Below are 8,612 nucleotides of genomic sequence, written 5' to 3'. Positions count from 1 at the left end.
GGGGGGCTCCTGCTGCCCGCTGCCGACAGATGCAGCGCGCGGCGGTGACAGGCGAGAGCCAGGTGGGAGGGGCGGACGGATGGGATGGCGGCCCTACTGCTCGCCCCTCCGCCCCGCCGCGGACGGGCCGGGGTGTGTTCCAGTTAATCGGCCGGGCCACATCTCGAAAGATGGGGATCGATTGTAATGAGTGTCCGTCGAGTTGTCGGGCGTGAGTCATTCTCGCCGTGCCCACACGTCACGTGTGTGCTGGTGGTAATTCTGCGGGGCCCAGGCCTGCGAGGAATGGAGATTATTGAGGGACGGAAGTGGTGTGTCTCTGCGCGGACGGGGGAGAGAGCTTCTTACGAATAACGCAGTGATCAAAGATTAATCGAAGCAACCAAAAGCGGACTTATTTAGGGAGATTCATTTCCATAAGAGGTAAAACGTTAGCTGATGAAGTCCGGCTACCGCGGAGGTCTCAAGACTGGTCCAGGAGACAAATTATAAGTAAACGCGGAAGGGGGGGAGGAGAAAAGCCGTGTTCCGATAGTCTTGTACTGGAAATAAAGGCATGTAGTCAACCACGGCCCACCACTCAGGTACAAAATAACGGCCGCTGCCCGCTATGATTTCGTCTCGAAAATTAGGCGGTTGCCTATGTATATTTCCCCGTTTCTTGCGTTGTTGGTCGCTTATCTAAAGCGTGGATCTGGGTGGTTGTAGGTACGTCCAAAGAATCATTATGTCTGTCGTCGTTACCACCGAAAATCAAGCCGGGACTTCTCGAAAAAAAAGTGTGCGAGGGATCTGTGCATGTGTCTGCATGTGTGTGTGTGCGCGCGCGCGTATGTGTGTGTGTGTGCGTGTTGCTCGCGCCGTAATTGAGTGTCGATGTCATGATATGACGACCACCGGCCACTCCGCGGCCATGCTAGGCATCCCCTTAATGATGTCGTTACTGTCCTGGCTGTTTTCGGTGGTCCACACCACTTGATAATTAGGGTTGGCGGGTCCGGCTCTCCGGGCTGAGCCCCGCGCTGCCGGCCATCCCCGTACGTGTGGTCGTTAGGTGGCCGCCGGGACCTCCCCGGACCTCCCCCAGCGAGGATCCCGTCCAGGCCCCCGCAGCCCCGCGCCCCGCAGCACGGAAGCCCCCCGGATCCTTATCGGCGACTCTCCCGGCGGACGCCCTTCAACGGCTCCGTCAAAACGACTGAAACGGGCCACGACAAAAACGAGTGAAATGTGTACACCAGAAATCCGGAATCAGGTCTGATGGCCACCAGCGAAGAAAAAAAAAGAGAAATAGAGGTCAGTGTTGATAATCGGGTGGGAATGACACCGGTGTATGTGTATCCCACCAGACGAAGGTGAGAAGAAGAGAGACAAGGGGACATAGCCCCCCCCCCCCCCGTATGATTGTCAACACAGGAATAGCAACATAAGCGTCACGGGGCTGAAAAACCCCTGTCCGCTTTCGTAGATACTGCACCGAACGCATCCGTGTGGGTGGGTTGCCTATCGTTCTGGCTGTAAGGCGTTCCTAAGCTGCTATGGACGATTAGGAAAACCAGCCCGCCCTTCTGACTGGATGCGATGCAGACATAGCTCTACGGGAGTCTACCAGGGGGCCTTAGTCACCTGTTATTTCTAACCTGACGATGCGACACTAGTCGAGAACTACACACCACAGCAGTGTAGGCGGGGTATTTCGGGCCGTACTTTCACGGATTGTTGTTGTGGCGCCAAGCGCCCCATTTCGTTCTACGCATTTCCTCCCCATCCCCCGCCCCCTTCTCCGCCCCGAGGACAGCTGGACGCTCATCAAGATATACGTGGCCAAGGCACGCTCATTTGTTCAAAGCCCCGGGAAGCGGGAAATTTAACAATGTGAGACCCTTTCCGAGGGAATCCAGCGGCGGACGGGCTGGCACGGCGCCAATGTCAGTCCCACCGTACCCCACCGCGCCCCACCTCGTCCCGCCACGCCGAGCCCCGGCGAGCCCCGCCGCGCCCCCGCCGCGCCAGCGACACATCCAGACCAAAGGGGAGCCCTGCGCTGGCCGAACCCCTTCCTTCCGTACGAATTGTTTTGTCGAAACCACTAAGGCTCGGGGGACGTCCAAAAGCTCCAAATTGAGAAGGGCCTCTCTCGAGGGCAGAGTTTTCTGTTTCTGCCAGGCGGGCGACGGTGGCAGGCGGCAGACCGAAAAAAAATAGTCGTATACGAACGGCCTCCTCTCCAACATACAGAAAAGTAAAACAAACAAAAAAATCCGTGAGGGCAGAGGATCAGGGACCAGAATATATATCGCTCCGATCAGCGTTTGTGTCCCCTGATTTAAATTGGTGGGCGCTACATATAAACGACCGCGGGGTATGAGAAACTCGTCACTGCCCGGTTCACGGCGAGCCTCACGGAGAGCCTCACGGCTCACCCGCGCTGCGCTCAGCTGCGCTGGCATGCGCGGGTCCAGCGCGCACCGGCAGCAGGCCGCTGTGGCTGGTCATTAGTACCGCGCGGTCCATCCCGACAGGACTGCGCGACAGCCCGGCGCATCAGATACTACGGGCACGGCCTGGTGTTGCCTGCGCAGCCTGCGCGTCAACCAGATACCCGCACATTTTGCTGTCACTTCAAAGCCGACCCGCCTGCTTGCGAGCTGCTCGGGCCAATCGCAACATCAACGGTGAACGGGGCCGGAGCGGTGCGCAACTGAACAGACCCGCAAGACTGGCGAAACGGAATGGTCCCTCTATGACGTCACGTCGACGACGTGGAATTGACTTCCACCCACCTTGCTTCCACCCTCTTTCTCGGTCGACTTTTCGAAAGTACGTCTTTATGTTTATTCTTTCGTGTTATTACGTTCGGATCGCAGATTGAAGCAATGAAAGGCCGGGGCCGGGAGGTTGAGTCTGCGACGGACCACGTTATCGCGCATCAGTATGAGAAATACTTGCTTTTAACTGAAGCAACTTTGTTGTATCTAAACAATCGTGTTAATGGCCACATTAAAAGTCGATCACCTGATGGTACCACATGTTTTACAGTGGTATTTGGACGAGCGCTCTTGTGTTCGTGTCGTTTCTGGGATTCGTCGGAACTGCCCATTCCGGCCGAAATACAAATTCATCCCGGCCTCCCTCATGTCCCGCAGTAGTTGGGCTTGCTTCCCTCTGATAGTGCTTGTTCCTCCAGTGTTTTACATAAACTGCATCGCAGCCCGCGGACTCGCCCCGCGCGGCGTGGCGCGGCGCGGCGCATAACAACAAGACAAGCAGAAGAATGTCGGGAATTAAGCTTTTTATTATCGGGCGGGCCGGGCCGGGGCCGCGCCGGCCGCGCAGTGAAATGATACCGGCGCTAATGACCCTGCCTTCCCTTCCGCTGCTGCGGACCCGACCCGTCTCTCCCGCAGGGCGGGCGCCGCCCGGGAGAGCGAGCGAGAGGGAAGACGCGGCCGCCCCGCATCTGATAAGGGGCGGGAGGACATGTGTGTTCGAAGAGCGGAGCGGCGGGCGACGCGGGCTTCAGGGCGCGGAGGGGGGCGGCCGAGCACGCAGATCACACATTAAAACCGAGACTGACTGGGGAGGGGGGAAGAGGGGCCGGCGGAGAGTCGGTTCACACGCAGGTGGTGTACCCCCGGCGGCCGTATAGGCGTAGGCCCCCCACCTGGACGACTTTTTCAAGGAGCTGCTGCTGGCATTTCGTTATATTGCGGGTAGCATGGGAGCTGCTCGGGGCCGGCGAGTGGCTGGTCCTTCCCCCCACCGCGCGCCGGCGCGCCGCCCGGAGGCCCCGCCCCCCGCGCCCTCGCCCGACACCTGCGCGTCGGCCGCGCGTCGCACGGGGGCAGGCAGCGCCCGGGCAACGCGCACCAAAGTGGTGGCTTCGGTCCCTCGGTCTCCACGAACTCTCCCCTGCGGCTGCGCTCGGGATGAAAATGACACTCGAAACGCACCAATCACCCGTTTGTTGTGCTGCGTTCCGGGAAGCACCACTAAATGAGGATCCTCAGGGAGCGGGGAGGCCTCTGTGCTGCCAGCGGCTACCGGCGACCGCACCGCTCATTTCGAAAATTAAATGACACTTTATAAAAGGATGTAATTTCGGTCACTTGCAGCCGGCAACGACGGCCTCTTTGCTTTACGACGCTTCTTCGAACTGTTAAGAAGAAATGGCGCGGGGCGTGGCCGCTGCTCCTGCCCGGCCGGCCGGGCCACGGCTATTGTTCTCATACCCGACTATGGAAAGTTCAGCGCACGATGTCGAGTAAAAGCTGCGTTCAATCAAGGACTCGCGCGCTCTCGCCGGCGTAAAGGTAGGGAGCGCCGGATAGCGCCTAAAATCACGACGATAGACATGTTTTCTCAATTCAGCCTGCTCAATTTGAGACCTTCACACCGCTCCTCGCCGGGACTTATGCTGCTTGAGCACTATTCCTAGATTTATTTTGAAATAAAACCAAATCAGAAACGGGGGTCGCCGGGGGGCCGCCTTCCCACCTCGGACCACCCTCCACGCTCCGTGTTCTCGCGCCCTGCGAGCCACGCTGCGGCGGGTGCGGGTGAGGGCTCGTGTGTTCTTAATTGAATGTAGCTGGCGTCCCCCCGTGTCCCGGCCCCGGCCCATCCCTGGGGGGAAAGCTGCCCCCGCGGACGACTGACTCCCGAGCTCCGGACTGGAGACACAAATAGCAGCGCGTTGGGTCGGCGTCGGCGGCAGTACAGCGAGTGAGTGGGGAGTGAGTGAGTGGGTCCGACAGGCGGGCGACGGTGACGCCGAGGTCCATTAGGACCCGAGGCAGCCGAAGATAACCACAATCAACCCTCGCATGCGGCTGCGGCCGCGCAGCAGCAACCTTACCATCGCCGCACCCGTCCTCGTCCCAGCAAAACTAAAAGCCATAAAAGAAAGATGTCACGCGGCCGGGTTATTCGGAATGGTATGAATGCGCTTCGTGAAATGTTGCAAAACTGCGTGCCTCTTGTTTACGGTTCCCCGAATTGCAATGCCATGCAAATGGTTGCTGCTGCTGCTGCTGCCTCCCCGGGCGCGGGCGCGCGCGCTGCCTCTGGGCTGCACCACTGACGGGGTGGGTCCCGGTGAGTCACGCGTATCGCATGTCGCATATCGGAATGGCTGCATCCCGGGACCGACCGACCGACCGACCCGCCCCGTCACGGGGCCGCGTCCGGAACGAACGGCCCCGGAACCACACGCGGGGGCCTCCTCCCTCCCTCCCCTGCACCACGGCCCGCTGCAGCGGCCGCGGATGAAATTCGGATGAGACCATGTCCGCTTTCGGAGGCGGCCCCGCTCGATCGTCATCGGACGTGGCGATAACGGATGAAAAATGATCCGTCGAAACGATCACGCGCGCGCACTTAGCGTTGCAGCGGAGCGCCACACCCATCCGCCCACACCGAGGCCCAGGCCCACCCCCGGCAGCGCAACTGTCGAGGCAACAATGGGCAGCGCGAAGCAGCGCGGAGGCAATGCAGCAAACGGGGATGCGACGGGGCAGGGATGGAATGGGCGATGGGGAGGCAGGCAATGCAGCATGCAGCAAACGGGGATGCAACGGGCTGCACTGAAATGGCCAACGGACGGCAAATACACGAAAAACACGGATGCATCAGGCAGCTGGGGGCAATGTGGCAGGCAATCGAGTCAGGAACGCTAGGGCGGGGCAGAGTCATCTTCGGATTACATTTCTCGCGAGGCCTCTGCATTCATCGCAGCTGATCGAGGAGGAATCTGAACGAGAATTATTATTTTTTTTTTATTTTTTTTGCTCGCGGAATGCGCCGCGCACGCCTCACAGCCGATCGGCGCCACGCATGATTTGTTCACAAGTGGAGAAATATTGGGCGTCTTATTCGATCGGATAGGAGCAACCGAGTCGAGGGATCCTCTTTATTATATTTTTATGCTTATGGACTCGGGGCGCGGGGCGGCGCCCTTTGCCTCCCTGACGAATGTGAGAATGAGAGGGTGCAGCCTGCAGAGGGCGGCGCGGGGGCGCCTCGCCTACGTCAGCGAGTTGTCTCGATCGAGTGGAAAAACACCCCATGACTATTGAATGAACAGAACGGGACACGTCCAGAGTTTAATTCCTCCAAGTGGGGGACCTTGGGATGGAGCCTGCGCCTCAGAACGGAGGAGGGGGTGCGACTGGGGGTGCGCCAGGATGGGACGCACCCCCTCCCTCCCACTCGCAGGGCGCGGTGCGGGCTCGCTCTCCCCCACAATGTGCAATCCGTCGAGGAAACGGCCTCACCGGATCATCATTTGTTGCTCAATAATTCAGGGTGGGTTTGATCGAGGACGAAGGGGATGGGGTTAGGGCTGGAGGTTGGGGGGGGGGGGGCTGTGGGTACCGGGTGATAGGTTAGCGCGGGGGCGCTGGGGCAGTATAGTTGGGTCAATGGCCACTTGTGGGATTGGGAGGAACGCTCTGCCGTGAGCGCGGGGGGCTGCGGGGCGCCTGTCGTGTAGGCAACCCAACGTACAGGCCTGCAGATGGAGCCGGCTCAGCCCGTGTGCTCGAGTATTTATGAGTGCCCGGCTGTGTGAGTGCCGGTGTCCGCGAGCGATTTCCATTTTTCAGCTGGTCATTATTGGTCGATAAGGGTCGCGTTTCGTCCCGAGACGCCCCTCCTCGCCCCGCCCCGCCTCGCGCCACGCCCCGCGCCACACAGGGGTAATGGCATCGTTTACCACGGGATCGGAGCTTAGGCCTTAATTGAAAGCAATTAATAGGACGCCCCGCCCCGCCCCGCCCGGGCCGGTGGAGTGAAAATGTCGCGGACGGAGCGCGAGCGTGTTCCCGACGAGGACAGATTCTTCACTGGAAGTATAGGAATCCCGCGCGCGGTGGGCTCGATCAGAATTGATAACGAAAAGAATGCATGAATTAGTAGCAGCAGAGCGATCAGGCCCGATTTGTTTCTCTGGCGCGACGGCATGTCCTCTATCTTGTCGTGGACTGGACTCCAGCGTGCTCGCGCTCGCAGGCTTCCGTCGACGATTATTGCCGTGCACAGAGTTAAGGGCTTAACCGGGTCTTGCGGATCGTCCGCAATTGACACGGCACAGTGGGGGCTAGAGCCTCAGGTAATCCTGAACGCTGTTTGTGGGCAGTCCCTCTGGGTTCCTCCGAGGCCCCCGTCCGTACAGCAGCCAGCAGCTCGGCCAGCCGGTTGGATTGGTGCGAGAGGCGAAGCGCTCTGTCGGCTCCACGACGGCGTCACCTACCCGTCCTCATGAGTTTAGGTGACTCAAAGTTCGTTCATTTTGAGCTTTATTGTGCCTGTTTGATGTCCGAGTATAAACTTTGTTGTCCCCCGGGCCGGCTTCGCCACTCGCCGCCGCCCCGTACCCGGCGTGGTTCCCACCTCCCCGCCACGCCCCGCCACGCCCCGCCACGCCCCGCGTGGCCAGAGGCGGCGCAACTCGCCCCCAAGTTTTATGTCATTAGCAATGTAAACGCACGCCGGGCCCGAGCATTCGCGTGGTGCCCTTAAATTAAAAGAGATATCCGTTTGTTTTGTCAGCACCTGCGGCCTTATTTCATCCTGACAGAGCCGAGGGAAAAGTCATCACGCGGAGGAGGTCTTCATTCCGCTCTAAAATACTGAATTATTCATGCTGTCTACTTGCTCTTGCTCTTTGCGCCGCGCAAAAATGACTGTTGTAATGTTGCGCCGAATTCCTCATATAGAGTGCGAGCATGCCGAGGTTGAGGTGGATTGTAAAATAGAAAGACGCAGTGTTCCGGCGTATGCAGTACCATAAAGCGAAAGATGCCCGACAGCATCTCTGAGACCCCCCCCCCTTTTCCACACACACACACACACACACACACACACACGCGCGCGCGCGCGCGCGCACACTCGACGCGCGACTCGTCACGAGTTACGGCCAGCGAGAAACTATAATAACCGTTGAGATGACGGCGATGTGACAGTATCGATGCGCTGCTCGGGACCCCAGCCGGCCTCAGCGCGTGTCAAGCCGCGTCGAGGCGTCCGCAGCGTCCACGGCGTCCACCATACAGCAAGGGCCTATGGGTCCCGCCAAGCCACTCCACGGTCGAGCCCAGCATTGTTTTCTTCTTGGACCGGTCGCTCGGGCCCACCGTAAGAAAGTTTTCATAATTTTGTCGGAGAGGTAAAAAAATAATAAAAAGCGGAAAAGGCTGACAAGTTTTCCATTACTTTGGAATTGTCACTTATTTTCGTCGTCCTGCCACGAGAAAAGGAACACTCATATGGTTATCTGTACGTACTACGACAAAGTCATTTGAAGTGCACATGCAGTGTTGCCATATAATAAAGACCGTGGCGTTTTCATTAGCCCCCCACCCCCTCCGTCCCTCACTTTCCTATATAACTCCTTTGTCGGGGGCCAGCCGCCGCCTTCGCCTTCACCTTGCTGTGCTGTACCGCACTTCGGGCGTGTCGTCGGGTTGCCTATTCCGACTCGCACGGTGCGGATCCCGGGTCACCAACCTCTATGCCGCTCAAGAGGTGCGGACATATGCTGTGCTCCATGAGTATGGAGCGATTCGAAAATGTGAACGTGAACCGCCCACCCGGGGAGAGAGATGAAGATG

The sequence above is a fragment of the Frankliniella occidentalis genome, unplaced genomic scaffold (genome assembly GCF_000697945.3).
Source record: "Frankliniella occidentalis isolate FOCC.00 unplaced genomic scaffold, Focc_3.1 Scaffold17, whole genome shotgun sequence".
In the NCBI taxonomy this organism is placed as follows: domain Eukaryota; kingdom Metazoa; phylum Arthropoda; class Insecta; order Thysanoptera; family Thripidae; genus Frankliniella; species Frankliniella occidentalis.
The sequence above is the reverse complement of the archived record's forward strand: the minus strand, read 5'-3'. Positions refer to the sequence as shown.